We start from the raw sequence: 16,567 nt of genomic DNA, 5'->3' as shown, positions 1-16,567 counted from the left end.
AACTTTAACTTCTACACTATCGACAGCTTCCTGACAGGAAACATCTGCACCCGGGTTTGGGAACAGCACCAAGCAGGACAGACAAGATCTGCAAAGAGTGGTGCACTCAAAGCGGTGCAAGACTAAAGCCAGGAAGATTATGATGGACCTCTCCCATCCCAACAATGGACTCTTCTCACTGTTGAGGTCTGGGAAGCGCCCCCGCTCCCTTAAGGCCTTTTCCTTTTGCACACTTCTTATAATTTATAATTTCTCTTTCTTAATAATTTCTCACGTAAACTGTTAATTTCACATTTTACTGTAAATTTCTAAGCTAAACCTGTAACTTTTTGTAGTAATCTGTAAATCTGTAAATATTACTGTCAGTTCTTACTGTCATTTAATATTGCACAGCAATAAGAATTTAACCTCATGCCATACTGTGTATGGTTGTGTGTGTGACAAATAAAATTTGAATTTGCATTTGGTATTAAAGGCAATGAAAAAAAATTATTCTCACAATTTCTATCAGGACAATCCAGTTGAGAGTGAGCATGCTGTAAAGTTTTCAGTGGCTTTATTAAAGATACTACAGTTATTATACCAAATGAATAAGTAGCTCATTATTGGTCAGTTGGCAGGCATCCAAAGATTTTCATCAAATGACCCATCTGTTAAATTAGTCATGTTTGAATTCTTATTCTTATATGAAGTTTGCTTGTGATTCTGTGTACATACTATATTTGAGTTTACATTGTATGTCAGTGTTAAATGTTATTTAGATTTCAATACCTTAACACTAATTATCTCTTCCACGCCTTACTATGCATTATTGCCTTGAGTGTTTTTTGTGTGCAAGCGGACAAAGGCCATGCATTAAAATAACATCGGTGTCATTGTTATGTTATTGTTATCTAGAACAATTTCCCACTTCTTGGGTGTGCCAACTGACATAAGCCATTCCTCAAAATAAGTTTCTTGTCATTGTGTATTCATCAAAAACATTTTCCAGTAAAATGAAACTGAAAGCTGTGGGAAAGAGTAAACAAAGATGGCGCATAGAAGCAGAAAGGAGTCCTGTGTGGAGGGACAGTAACTGTGTGTGTATATGTAATATGTGTCACAGTTTGCCGAGGCGTGTGAAGAGAGGACCCAGGTGCAGGCATTCTCAAACTCAAACTTAACTGATGATGAACTGTTTATTAAAGCAGACAGAACAGTACAAAACAAAAGGGCGAAAACAATGCAAACTAAGCAATAACCTAAATGGGGTAAACTAGAAAGGAAACATGAAGAACCCTGGCAAGTAGAAAACATAGGGAAACTCTAAACATGGCAATGTGGTGAGGAAAACCTGAAAGCAGGACATGGCAAGGGAAAACGCAGACGATCCGACAAGGACTGAATGAAAAGGCACAGACTAAATACACACAGGAGGCTAATGAGAGAAGTGGGAACACATGGGGAACAGCTGACACACATGAACATAACGACATCACAGTGGAAGAGTAAAACTAAACACGATGAACACAGGAACACAAGATCTCTTCAAAATAAAACAGGAAACATAAGACGCAGACATGACAACCTGTACTTGACAACATAAGACACAGACATGAAACACATGAAGGGCAAGGGAGACTTAACAGGGGTGGAAGACACAAGGGGAATCTAATGACAAAGACCTATAACAACCTAGGCATGATAAAAAGAACTTAGAAAACCTGATGGGCTTAAACATAAACCATAAACTAAAACTCAAAACGCTGGGTCAAAAGACCCAGGATCGTGACAATATGAGACTATATATGCATTTAAACACTCCAGAGAGTAAATTTAACAGTAACAGTATTTTGTGTAAGTCTGCTATTGTAGAAATTCATTTCACCGAAACAATAACGTGGCGCACAGTGTGACGTCAAAAAATGCGCACACCTTTGACGCCGCGTTTTCTCCGTTTTCCTTGTCCACGCGTAAATGCAAAAACTGAGTTTTCGAAAATATCCACCCTGGCAGGAGTTTTTAAAAATCTCAGTTTTCAGTGACCGAACACGCCGTTTACGTGTGGACGAAAGGTGCAAACGCATAGAAAAATCTGCGTTTTCAAAAGTACCCGGGTACGTGTAGACGTAGCTTAACTCTCTGGTATACCTGGCCAAGACAGTGAGTCTTTGCTTGGCAGTTCCCAAGGTCTCAGGTATGGAAAGCAAGGCCTTTCTTCACCACACCTTTCTTAAGGTTTCTGTAGCTGTGATCCTGCATTCCCATCTTCTAGTAGACCTTCAGACTACTTCTTGTAGTCATCGTCAGCTACCACAAAGGGTCCAGGTTTCCAGCCTAACTATGATTTCAGGTCAGTTATTCTTACAGTCAACTCCTTCAACACACTGGTTGTACTTGGAGCTTGTTACCCAGTCTCAGGTGAGGATCAGCCTAATGGAGGTGGTGTCATCTGCAAACTTCAGGAGTGTCAGTGATGGTTCTCCTAAGGTCTTTAGTTTAGAGGGAGAGGAGCACACACACCCTAGGGGAGGCCGGTGTTGATGGTCTCTGTGGGATGTGATGCTGCTGCAAGAGTATCTCTGAGATCACTCCTCGAAAATGACATGCCCAAAATTAATAGAGTATTTCTCTGCAATTACAAACTCTGTGTGGGGGTGGGGTGGACACCTATAGCTGGTGATGTCCTACAGGCCTTTGCAAACTGATGCAGGGTTGTTCTATGAGAAGCTGTTTTTTTAGCTTTTCACTGTAACTCCTCTTAGTTGCCTTCATCTCCTCACTCAGCTTTTTTCTGTCCTGCTTGTACAGGTGGATTGTTGCTGGCCATCTGGTACTGGCACACCTGGCATAATCACAAGCCTGCCTTTGATTACCTTATTATGGCCTTGTTAAGTGTCAGTCTTTGCTGGAGCATTACCTGAGAACAGTTAGTTCAGTCTGGCTTCTGAAGTGCATGTGATCACCTGTCTGCAAAAAGTGATTGTGACTTCCTTGTCTTTATGCCCAGGAATGCTTGGAGTATTTCCTGTCATAGAGTGGTGAGCTGACACTTGTCTCTGGTCTGGTCTGGTCTGCATTTGAGTTGATGTGGAGGAAAAACCTTCATGGGGACTTGGACAGTGACTGTTTTTTGTTTTTGTTTTTGTTTTTTAAAATCTTTCTAGACTATTTAAATTCACTGTAAATAAATTCGCTGAGCATTGTAAGTCTGCATCTTGGTCAGGCTTTTTAGGTCACCCCATCAGGTTGCATGAAAATACTCTGGAGATTAGTTTGCTGTACTGTGAGGCATTTAAAGTAAAGAACTGTGTGTTAGACTGTTGGACAGTGGCTGTTGTGCTCATGGTCAGTTGGGTTACATAAAGGCTAGCAGAGATTAATATAAATTTAGCTGATGCTTTCCATATTTATTTTTGGGGGGATCAATAAAGTATTCTGATTAGATCCAATGACTAAATTCCACCTACATTTCAAAGCCTTTACTTTTTCCCTTGAGTCAAAAAGTTGAATCAGTACTTTAGCTATTAACCCTTTTAACAACCTGGTCAACCAAAAGGCTTTTTCCATTGCTTGTTTCTTGGTGTAGTAATGGAGGTTTTTGTTCTTTTTTTTTTTGTTGTTTTTGTGTTTTTTGTTTTTTTTTGTTTTTTTTTAACAGTATCTGTACTTCTACTTAAGTATAGAATGTCTGCACTTTTGTCAGCAATGCTTGTAGTTTCTCCTTTTACCCCTTGGTCTACTTCTTCAAAGTTTTAACCTCAGACTTATACGTTTTTATTCAACAAAAATACAATATAGTGCTTTACAATAGAAACAGGAAAACTAAGACATAATTAAATAAAAGACTATTAACAAAGTATCACATATGTCAGCAGATTGAGGGCACTAACTATACAGCAGGGGTAGGCAACCTTTCTGATGGCGAGTGCCATTTAAAATTTCCTCAGAAGTCAGTGTGCCATATGATTGCATTAGCAATAAATTTAATAACGCTCTATATGAACAGTTACACATTATATAGAACCACTTTATAGAATTATATTTGTTTGCAAATGTTGGCAGCTATCAGCGAATAGTTATCAGCTATCCATCCATCCTCATCCGCTTTATCCGAGGTCGGGTCGCGGGGGCAGCAGCCTAAGCAGAGAAGCCCAGACCTCCCTCTCCCCAGCCACCTCCTCCAGCTCATCCGGGGGAACACCAAGGCGTTCCCAGGCCAGCCGAGAGATATAATCTCTCCAGCGCGTCCTGGGTCTGCCCCGGGGCCTCCTCCCAGTGGGACATGCCCGGAACACCTCACCCAGGAGGCGCCCAGGGGGCATCCTTGTCAGATGCCCGAACCACCTCAACTGGCTCCTTTCGATGTGGAGGAGCAGCGGCTCTACTCTGAGCCCCTCCCGGATGGCCGAACTTCTCACCCTATCTCTAAGGGAGAGGCCAGCCACCCTTCGGAGGAAGCTCATTTCTGCCGCTTGTATCCGCGATCTCGTTCTTTCGGTCACTACCCACAGCTCGTGGCCATAGGTGAGGGTCGGGACGTAGATCGACCGGTAAATTGAGAGCTTCACTTTTACACTCAGCTCCCTCTTCACCACGACGGACCGGTGCAGCGTCCGCATCACTGCAGCCGCAGCACCAATCCGTCTGTCGATCTCCGGCTCCCTTCTCCCATCACTCGCGAACAAGACCCCGAGATACTTAAACTCCTCCACTTGGGGCAGGAACTCATCCCCGACCCGGAGTGGGCACTCCACCCTTTTCCGGCTGAGAACCATGGCCTCAGATTTGGAGGTGCTGATCCTCATTCCCGCTGCTTCACGCTCGGCTGCGAACCGTTCCAGTGCGAGCTGGAGGCCCCCACCCGATGAAGCCATCAGGACCACATCATCCGCAAAAAGCAGCTCTGCTTATCAGCTATTTTGAAACAAAAAAAAAAGACACTTTTTATTCATAACAAGAACTCCATAACAGCAAATGAACTGTACAACAGAAAATACAAATGCTATTTATGGTCTCCTCACAACAATGATAAGAAAAATAAACTGGGCCAATATGGTATGTTTGTTAATACAGAGACACGCATGTTAATGTGATCTCTGGTCTCCCACTCAGAGACACAGGTCTCCGAGTGTCCAGCATTCAGACGGTTACCTGAGGACACTCATGTGAGAGAAAATCTGCTCACACAGATATGTAGAGCCAAATACTGTCAATAAGGCCTCTGCAGTGTTCTGAAGACAGTTAAACTTGTCAGGTAGTGATGTCCAGCAGGTGAAAATGCAAGCTCCATGAACATGCACAGCTGTGGATTCCAGCTGCTTCGATGTCGCATTAACTGGCATTAACTCAGCCAGCATTTTGACTAAAGACCGGCCCACCAGGTATTAAAGCCATAAAGCCTTTGAATGAAAACAAACGCTGTTGTGACAGTGATGTACACTGTCTTGTTGGTAAATGTATGATTTCTATTCATTTTACGTCAGATAAAAACTTTGGTTGTAAGCTTCAGATAATGATTTAATAACAGCCAGACATTTTAAATGAGAATAAGACAGTATTTCTTTGTGCCCCCCTTTCCCTGTTAATGCCCTACCTGGCCCCCCTGGCAAAACTTTGCTAGATCCGCCCCTGCACAGTTACCAGCTGTCAGCTACATAGAAAAGGATCCTGGTGTTATTTGTTTCTCAGAAACAGTTCATAACTTCCCTTCAACTCATTCATGCCACCTTAAAGGTAAACCTGTTTCTCCATCACCTGTTCAGCTCTGATGATTCAGTAAGGACATCTCCTGGTTTCATCTTCATGTTTCCCTCTCACCAGATATACAAACCGATATCATGACCAGCAGCTTTTACAGCTGTGGCTCCAGCAAACATCAGCTGATACTAGAAATTAATATTAAATAAATTCTAACAACAGCTGATCAAGCTTAAACGTGCTGCTGTTGTTTAGTGCGACATCCGGCGGTTTCCTCTTTCTGGCGCAAAGTGAGCGATAAACAAACAAGAGAGAAAAGCTGATCAGCTGATCATTGATCAGTTTCATGATTGAAGTAGAAACAGGAGAGAGAGGGGAGAGAATGAGAGGAGAAGAAGATGCAGCTGTGCAGCAAAGACACAGAATAACTCCAGCTTTGTGTCTTTTTCCATCGTGGCTGAAGTACGGGACAAACTGTGTTTCTTCTCAGCTCAACACGAAACGCATAATAATTTCTCTGAATGCGGGACGATTCTGTTTGTACCGGACGGTTGGCAACTCTGCTAACTAACCTTATGAATAAAATAAAGTTCACTATCAATAAAATCTTAGCACCCGCCCAGCAGTATATAAATTCCGTCATGCTAGCTAGCACGCAGAATGAGTTGTTGTAACTGACTGTAAAAAGTCAGCATAACGAAAACTCCACCTAAACTTGGTTTATATCTGAGCCAGATAGACTGCAGGTCATAACTTCTTACCTGAAGTTTAGTTCACCTGACACTCGGACCGGCGGCTGCCTCGGGTCTCTCCTCCTCCTGCCTCCCCTTCCCTCATCCACCTGCTGGCCTCCACCACTTGTTAATTTTACTGAATCTGTGGAAGCCATGGCCAACACCAAACAACTGAGTTATTTTTACACACCAACCAGCGTCTGGCCAATCCACCACCAAAAAAAAAAAAATCATCGGGCCACCAAGCAAATGCCCAGTATGCCCGATGGCCAGTCCAGCTATGGTCGTGTGTGCCATCAGTTAACCCTTCGCGTGCCAATGGTGGCACGCGTGCCTAGGGTTGCCAACCCCTGGCCTAGAGTAATTGGGCTGAAGACCTGAGGGCTCACCCAGGGACATATGGACTAAGGAGATCAACAAGATAGCTAGGGGCTAAATAATTTATAATTTTGAAGGTGAGCAACAATTTTTTAAATTCAATACGATATTTTATGGGTAATAAATGCAAATCAACAAGTACGGGGGTGATAGAGGCCTTGTGCAGCACGATGGAGACTGCATCCTCTGTTCTCCTGTTCTGACTGTATGTGAATTGGTGGGGGTCCAGGGTGGGGTGGAGACAGGATTTGAAGTGTGCTAGGACCAGCTGTTCTAAGCACTTAATAGGCGGTAGTCGTTGAGGCTTGATGGTTTGGAGTTTTTGGGTATCGGGATGATGGAGGTGGATTTGAAGCAGGCCAGTACCACAGCATGGGCCAGTGACAGGTTAAATATGGCTGTCAGCACTCCTGCAAGCCCCCCAGAACACGCTCTGAGAACACGCCCGGGGATGCCATCAGGACCTGCAGCCTTGTGGACATTAATCGTGCTCAGCACCACTCCTACATTGGTGGGGGAGAGAGTCAGTGGTTGGTATTCCGGAGCCACGTCTGCTTTAGTTGCAGTTGTTGGATTCCCTCGCTCAAAATGAGCATAAAAGTTGTTGAGCTCATTGAGGAAGGAGACATCAGAGAATGTGGGGGAGGGTCCTGTAGTCTGTAATGGTCTGGAGTCCTTGCCGCATGCGTTGGGGGTTGGAGTTGGAGAAGTAATCTTCTACCTTCTTTTTGTAATGGTGTTTGGCTTTTTTGATACCCCTCTTTAGCTTAGCTCTGGCTGTATTGTAGGCCTGTGCATCTCCTGACCTGAAGGCGGTGTTGCAGGCCTTCAGGAGGAGACGAACATTCCGGTTCATACAAGGCTTCCTGTTGGGGTACATGGTGATCCGTTTCTGGGTTGTGACACTGTCTGTAGTTTTGGAGATGTAATCCAGTACAGATGAGGCGTACTGGTCCAAGTCTGTGCGGGTGAATGTATTCCAGTCTTTGTTTTTGAATCTGCCCTGGAGCACTGCGTCTGTCCCCTCTGGCCACACTTTAATTGTCCTCACAGCAGGTTTCACACGTTGGATGAGTGGTGAATACCGAGGTGTAAGAAACAGGGAGAGATGGTCCGATTGTACAAGGTGGGGGAGGGTTGTTGCTTAGTAGGCTCCAGCCAGGTTGGGATAAACATTGTCTAAAATCTTCTCCCCTCTGATGCGGCAGGAAACATGTTGGTAGAATCGGGGAGGACTGTCTTTAAGTTGGTGTGGTTGATGTCACCAGCAACAGTAAAAGCAGCCTCCGGGTGTTTAGTCTGGTGTTTTTTAATGGATGCATAAAGTTCTTTCATGGCCAACCTAGCATTAGCATCAGGGGGGATATACACTGCAGTGAGTAGAGGGCTTTGGAGCATGATGTCACGAGAGGGGGCGTGACCATGATTGTTGGTCGAGCCGCCATGATTGTAGGCCAAACAAAGGGCTACAGGAGCAAAAGCAGATGGAAACATCAGCTATGGCTCGTACTTGCTGTGTTGTCGGTTGCAATGTTAGATCACACGATCGGGAAGGGAATAAGCTGGAAAATGTGCTCTCTTTTTACCGTTTCCCCTCCTGGAAGCAATGGGGATCTCATGCATCTGATGTTACCAAACGAAGACGGCAGGCCTGGATAGCAGCGGTGAGACGAGCTGATATCGAGTTCTCTGCCATCCCCAGTTTTTTGTTGGTGTACTCCCGACATTTTCATTCCGGTAAGTTCTAAAGTTCTTTTAGTTTTAATTTCAATGCGCTGAGGTCATAGAAAATTAGAACAAACACCCTAATGTGTGATGCAGCTGAACTATGTTCTGTTTATGGAGTAGCTTATCGGTGACAACTCCTCCAGAGTAGCAAGTGGAATTTGCCTTTTTTGCAGACGGCTCCTTTTGCCTTTCACTCCAGACGGTGTGTTTATGTTTTCATCTAGAGCAATTTTTGGGGCAGCTGCTGAGGAGAAGTCAATGTTATGTGCAACCTCTGGCTGTATCTTGGTCATATGGTCAAAGTACTCACAATGTGGAGGCTTAAAAACGGCCAAATCTTGTACCCAACCGTTTGTGAATTAGATGTGCGCCTCCAGGAATTTATAATTCCTAAAATGATTCGCCGTGTATGCGCTGACTCCACAGACAGGGTACGCGAAGATATCGGAATAGGAGAACGGCGGTAGGTCGTCTGGGTTTCCACTCCACTGCCTTATTTCATACGGGTCCACATTACCAATGCACGCTATTTTTTTTCCAAATACCGTCTCTTGGCGTCTGGGCGAAATCAGTCGCGACACAGCCCTTTGTCTTTTGCGCTGGTTTTAAGCATGGTTCTGGCAGTCCTGCTTCCAATACAGTGTGTTTGTTTTTTGATTTGTGGCCGTCTAACATGACGCTGCGATCCCACAATGCACTACAGCATGACGTCAACTCCAAACCCCTCATAGGGCAGAAGTGAGTTCTCTGGGGAGATAATAAGGTCTGCATTTGACCATTAATGTGAAGATTTGTGTAGCTGTTCAGATGACATGCCTGTGGTTATTTGGCATTTTCTCACCTGGAAACATTCTTGAACCACATGCTCCTGTTCAGCAAGTTCAGTGCTCTTTTGCTTTTTTTTAAAGTTTCTTTGTCAGAACACTGTCATTTCCATTGAGGTTGTGTCATAATAGATGATCCTGCTCTTGGTTTCACTTCACTTGTCATACAGCGGTAGATGCTGCGGTTTCATTAAAACCGAGGTAGCCAATACCTAGTCCAGCCTTGGCTGGATGAAACAACTTCTGCTATTAAGTATGAGTGTATAAAAGTATAAGAAAGCTCCAGGTTTCATTTCAAATTTTACAGGACTGCTGGTATCGCTATTAGACAGTTGTGAAAGATGTCAGAAGAAAATATTTGTTAAACTGCAAACGGTCAAACTGCAATAAGCCTCATATTGTTTAATACCATAGACACTCTTGATGTTCAAGAGCCTGCTGCACTTAACCATAATTTGAGGAAACTTTCCATTGTGGCAGCGCCCCTCTTGATCAGTGCACTTGGAATATGACTGAATTTGTTCTGTGTGGACCCAGGCATGCCTTCGTGGACAAACGAAGGCATGCCTGAACTCAACAAAAAGCAAGACTTTATTGTGGCAGATGGAAAAACACAGGCAGAAGGGAACAAAGGTGGAGCTAGCAGTAAACTACTCTGGAAAAACTAAAACTAAACCTTGTACACGGAACACGGCACATGACACATAGACATGTAGAAACAAAAACTTGAGCACCTGGAAACATGACACAAGACAAGCAGACAACCTGACAATGGAAAAAAGAAAACTGAAAAGGACTGAAATAGCTGAGATTCATTTGTCCTAAGTAGTAGGATTGTTTTCTAATTACTGATAGATTGCAGCTGGTGACATAATTTTCCATGCCCTATTGCGCCTCCCTTTGTTCATGATTTCCATTTTTCAAATTCAGCTTTTCCTCCTGTGTATTGATTCATTATTACAGATAAAATCAGAACAGAGGTTATGAATTTCTCTTTCATGCAGGAGTTCCTGATTGAGGCTTGTACATACTCACTAAATGATCACTATCAACCTACTGTTGCAAACAAGACAAAAGATTAATGCTGCAGAACTGTATTTCTCTGAATATTTAGTGCATTCCCATGTGTCCTCACTCCTCCATACCTAATTACCTTCAGGGGTATTTATTGTGTCCATCTCCCCTTTTTCCTGTTCTGACTTTCACCATGTTTTGTACTTGTTCCTTGTGATCGGCAAAGCAAGGCTTCATCAAACACTGAAATATTTTAAGCATTTGTGCTGGAATTGTTTCAAAGTCTGATACAATCTGAAATCCATCTCTACAGTGACACCTGCTGGCAATTTGGCCATTGCCATATCTTGATAATGCTCTTCTGTGAAACTGTGAAAAGCCCTGCACAATTCCAAACAAAGCTACATATTATACCAGACTGTCAATAATTGTGATTAACACATGCTTGGGAGAAATCCCTGCATAAGGCAAGAAAAATATTGAGACTGTTGTTGTCAGCAAAATTCTCCCTCTGTCAACGTTTGTGCTGGGAACAATAAATCAATGTATAAAGTAAAACATACAGAGAAAATACTGCTGTTTTCTGTAATAACATCACAGTTTACAGCATTTTTGGGGCTCTCTTGGCTTTGTTTTTTTTTTTGTTCTGCTTTGGTCACATATCCGCAAACCTTTGCATGTGTTTTGTTAACTCTTAAACTTTCTATGTGTTCATGTCATCAGGTTTGTTCCACACAGTTGCAAACAAAGCCAGAAGCTGGCATAGTGTTAAAAAATATATTTAACTGAAAAATGACAACATTTCAGTATAAAGTTTTGTGGATGTTGCATCTTGCAAGACTAGCATGATGTTTTACTGAGTCTGAAGTCCTGGTTATAGTGAACCTGCAAGCTTCTTTTGAAAGTTGAAAAAAACTAGAGATCAGATGGAGGCAGAGTTGTTTTTGTTTTCTTGTTGAAAGTGGAGGCTGTTTTTTATTGAGAGATTTTCATGAATTTATTGCACCGCTCTCTCCGTTCTGAAATGAAAAAATGGAGCTCACCCAGGAATTTCGCACTTTCTCTCATCTATATCTCTGGACCAAAGCCTTATTATATCTATATAATATTCACTTGATTTCACTTTTGATTCCAGTGTTTAAGTGCTTGGATAATCCATGGTTCTTGGTCTTTGCAATCCACCGCAAAAATAATAATGAGAGAGAAGTTATTGTTTTCCTGTAATGCATGTGTAATAAATAGAAGCAGTCATATCAAAAACATTATTTCAGTCATTGCAAATGACTCTGGTTAGTAAAAAAAAAATCCTTGTGCCACCCAATGGCTACAAGCAGCAGGTACATCACCTGTCAAATCTGGGTGGAAACACTGTGGTTTGGTCGTGGTCATGTGACCTGGGTGTTTTGAAACAAACTTCAGAGCAGTATTTCAAAAAAGCTGTTTTGGATACTTGGTTAATGGTTAAAATGGTTAAAATACTTCAAATGTAGTCATGTAGTAAGTATACACATGTTTCATATAAATATAGACTATAACTTTGTTTTCTTTAGCCCACATAATTAAACAAAAATTTCCGGCTTCCAAATCTGTCAAATGCTTTTTCTGCACCTAGAGACAATATTGTGCTTTCAGTGTTTTTACTGCATGAGTAGTCTATTAAATTAAGCAATCTACGTGTATTTGTTGATGGGTGCCTACCTTTTTATGAAAGCGGTTTGATCAGGATGTATTAAGAGGGGGGTTATCTTCTCTATCTCTTTAATATCTTAAATCTCTTCTTTAAGGTCAACATTAATAAGGGATATTGGACAATATCTTGAGCGGAAATACATGGTCTTTGGCTGGTTTTAGCATCAGACTAATGTTGGCAGAATTCTTATTTGGTCGTAGTCTGCCATTTTCCTTGATTTCCTGCAACGTTCTGTGGAATACTGCTACCGGAATTGTCCAGAGCTCTTTGTAGAATTCTGCTGGAAATTCATCTGGACCTGGAGTCTTATTATTGAGGTTAGGGTTAGCAATCATGTATTAAATCACCATTTTTTACTTGGCGGAATGTTCTTTTTATGGGTTTGTATTAAAGATAAAAAAGGAGCATGATTACTGACACCTATGGGGTGTATATCAGTGTCTGAAATGTCACTCAACAGTGAGCTGCTGACTAGGAAATAATCCAGATGAGAGTAGGAGTGATGGACATGTGAGAGGAAAATATATTCCTTACGTTTGGGGAGAAGGGAGCGCTATGCGTCCCAAAGTCCAAAATCGCTCATGTACTGTATAATTATATTTGTGGACTGCCAGTTATGCTAAGTTCCTGCTCTATTGAGCATATACATGTCTTCATTTAGTCCAAAGTTAAGGTTGCTCCCAGGAACAAGTGCGCAATCTGGGTGTTCAGAGAGTGCACTAAAAAAATGTTGAGGGAGTCATCAACATTTGGGCCATGTACACTTACAATCAGTGATGGGAATAACGGCGTTACAAGTAACGGCGTTACAAGTAACGGTGTTACTTTTTTCAGTAACGAGTAATCTAACTAATTACTATTCCTATCGTTACAACGGCGTTACAGTTACTAACAAGAAAATGCGGTCCGTTACTATTTTTCAACAAACAGACGGTTGAAGCTGTGTTCAGCTTACCGCATCTTATATCAGTTGCACGGAAGTAGCTGACTACACAAGTAATCTGGACGCTACAGCTTTAAGCTGCTGCGCGCTCCCGCGGACGACAATCATGATCACTGTCTAGCACAGGGGTCTGCAACCTTTAACACCCAAAGAGCCACTTGGACCCGGTTTCCACGCAAAAGAAAACACAGGGAGCCGCAAATACTTTTTGAAATCTAAAATGAAGATAACACTGTATATATTGTTTTTTGTGCTTTGTGCGAACATCTAAAGCAAGTAAGTAAAGTTTATTTATTAAGCGCTTTTCACAGACAGGCAGTCACAAAGCGCTGTACACAAATATTAAAATAAACAATACAATCAATAGACATTATACACAATGTAAAAGATCAAATGTAAATAATGTAAAGAATATAAAATACATAGATCAACAAAAGGCTTGTTTGAACAGAAAAGTTTTTAACTGCTTTTTAAAAGAATCCACAGAGCAACTAAGGTGTGTTGCTTATGTAATCCATGAAGTGCTACAGAGAAAATTACATTTTATTTATGTAATTAACACATTTTGAACTCTTAAAGAAATATAACAAAAGGAAAGACACCCAGCTGAACTAAAATGATCCATGTAGCAAACAAAAACTGTTGTGAGCCGCCACCCTTTTCAGGTCAAGGCTTTTGGAGCCTTGACCTGACTTTTAAAAAGTAATTGGAAAAAAAGCACTATGCCGGTAAAAAAAAAAAAAAAGATATTTGCAAAATTCCGCCTAAATATCTATTTTACCTTGTTAATGTGTGTGGCGGGGCGTGGTCTGCAGTGCCGCTGCTTGGGAGTCGGACGCACCTGAGCAGCACCCGCAATCGCGCCTCGAGCCTCTCTGCTGTTGTGTTGTCGGGCTGTGAGCTGAAAAGCTACAGCCGGCTTTATGCATACAGCAACCGTGTGTGAAAAGTGGTCAATAAAGAGATGCTGAAAAGCATGTTCATGCAAACATCGTCGGGTCTGCCGTGATATGTTTACAATGAGACTTCTGGTCCCAAACCTCGGCGCACAGCGTCTGCAAATCGGGGCTTTCATCTTTACGCAGGACTGTAAGCTGTCATCTGTGAGGCGGGAGCGGTGTTTGTTTTTAACATAGTTCACGGTGGAGAACAGCTGCCGACATAATGTGGATCCGAAGATCCATAATTGGCCTATCTGGGGTTGAAAGTCTCGATAAATGCACGGCGTTTCGGCGGGTACACCGGCTTCCGGGAGTGTGACGCTTATTTTGAGCGATGAAAAAAATAATAAGATATCATTTTATTTTTACATTTCAAAATCACAATAATCTTCCAATTTAGAACTACAAGTTTAAAAAAAGAACTAAACACAAATAAAATGCACTTCAGCGAAATACTTCTTCTATTTTCCCAAACCACCCGGAGCCGCAAAATAAGGACTAAAGAGCCGCATGCGGCTCCGGAGCCGCGGGTTGCCGACCCCTGGTCTAGCACAACACCTGGAGCTAAGGAGGCAAAACAATCGCACGAGTGCTGCTGTTTGACTGAGGAAGAATAAAGTAGTCGTGGTAAGCCAATCACATGACCACTTAAAGACAAAGCAACACGGTGATATTTATCAGCTTTTAAATTGTGTTGATAGGCCACGTAAAACCAGAGTCATGATAAACAATATATACGCGGCGTTTTTTCCTCAATATTTCGCCACGTTAGCGCTAGCAAGCACTCTCTGCTTATGAGCAAAAAAATAAAACAAAACAGGGGAAGTTTTAGGAGAGAGAGAGAGAGTTTTGAGATGTTTAGCGTGTTTGGAGTGTGTAGTTAGTGTGTAGTGTTGTGTGTCAGAACAATGAGGCGACTGCTGTCTCCAGGTAGAAACAGGAGTGATACACCTGCTGCTGTCAGACCTGCAGGTATCAGGCTGTGATGTTCTCCTTTGTAGTGGACAGAAATTATTTTTTTGGAGTGGCACAAATAATTTGTGTGGCATCTTATTGAATGCAGAACAGCTGATTGTTCTGTAAATAGTTTGAAATGGTTATTTTTAAAAAAGGGTAAAAGGTAAATGGATCCAAATAACTTTGTTTGCAAAACTTGTGCATAGGATTTTAAATTTGATGATTAATATTTGCATTTGAAGTTATGAAATATGATTCATTAAACATGTTTGTGGTTGTTACAGTAAAAATATAACTTTTTCTACTCTGATTTTATGGTTTTTGTCTGATTTTAGATCAACTGTGTTAATACAGTATGTCAAAATGAAAACATGACTGTAAATTCAGGCACGTGAGGTTGTGCTGAAAAGAATGATACCAAACAAGGTAAAGTAAATAGTTTTTAAAGGTGAACTGTGGAGGGAAAATCAAAAGTAGTAAAAAATGGTCAATTATACCCTGGACCCCAGAGGGTTAAACGTAATGCAATAGTTACTTTTCAAGTAATTACTTTTAGAATACTGCTACTCAGTTACTAACTCAGTTACTTTTTTGAAGTAGTAACTAGTAACTATAATTGAATTACTTTTTCAAAGTAACTTGCCTTACAATACATAGCTTTTTATTAAGTATAGATAATTTAATGATCAGGAATCTACCATCTGGATCTATAACTGTGTTGAGCACTGAAATATGAACAATATTTAATATTTTTATGTATTAAAATTGCTATTCCCCTTTGCCTAGAGTTATAGCAGGCTGAGAATACATTAGGAATTTCAGGTGTTTTAAGTTTGTTTGTAACTGTGTTTGACCCCGTTTTCCTCATTATCCAGAAGAGACAACTGGCAGGGGGAAACGGAATAGTTTTGATTCCAAGGAATTGATTGCAGAAAGGGTGTGGAGAATCTTGCTAAGGAGACTAGTGTACAGGTACTTGTGCTTTGAGCATACAGTCATAGCTCACATCACATCTTCACTGCCTGCTACACTGAGACCTTTTAAGTTTGCCTAAAGGTCCAACAGATCCACAAATGATGTAATAGCGCTGGCTCTACACACTGCACATATGTGTGAATACTGTTTAGTGACTACAGCTCCACCACAAGGTGTACATATAGGAAGTGTCACATCATCTACACTGACTCTCAGCACCAGTGCCAGGACTGTGTCCTCAGCCCCTACAGTGTAGCCACACAGGTCCAATACCATCATTATATTTGCAGATGACAACAGTATCATTAGCTGTGTTTCAGATGAAGACAAGTCTACATACAGAGCCCTGACATTAGGGCTGTGCGATATGACCAAAATCTCATATCCCGATATTAAGACATCTATCGTCCGATAACGATATAAAACCACAAAAATGTAACATTTTCTGTAAATTCTGTGAATGTCGGGCAGCTCGACTTGCGTGAAGTGTTTCCAGCTGGGCGTCGCGTACCTGGAGTCGAGTGTTTTAACTGATGCATGAAACGATACATTTTTAGACATAGGTTGTAACGGCTGCCGTTTTCTTTGTGAGTATTTATTACACAGCGTGCTGCGGGGAAAAGCCTGTTCTAACGTTTGAGTTTAAGGTTTATTTTTTAGCACCTGGCGGCTCTTTTTTGCTTCTCATCCGTAAATACTCTGCA

The sequence above is a fragment of the Oreochromis niloticus genome, linkage group LG8 (assembly GCF_001858045.2).
Source record: "Oreochromis niloticus isolate F11D_XX linkage group LG8, O_niloticus_UMD_NMBU, whole genome shotgun sequence".
NCBI lineage: Eukaryota > Metazoa > Chordata > Actinopteri > Cichliformes > Cichlidae > Oreochromis > Oreochromis niloticus.
This window is presented reverse-complemented; position numbering follows the sequence as displayed.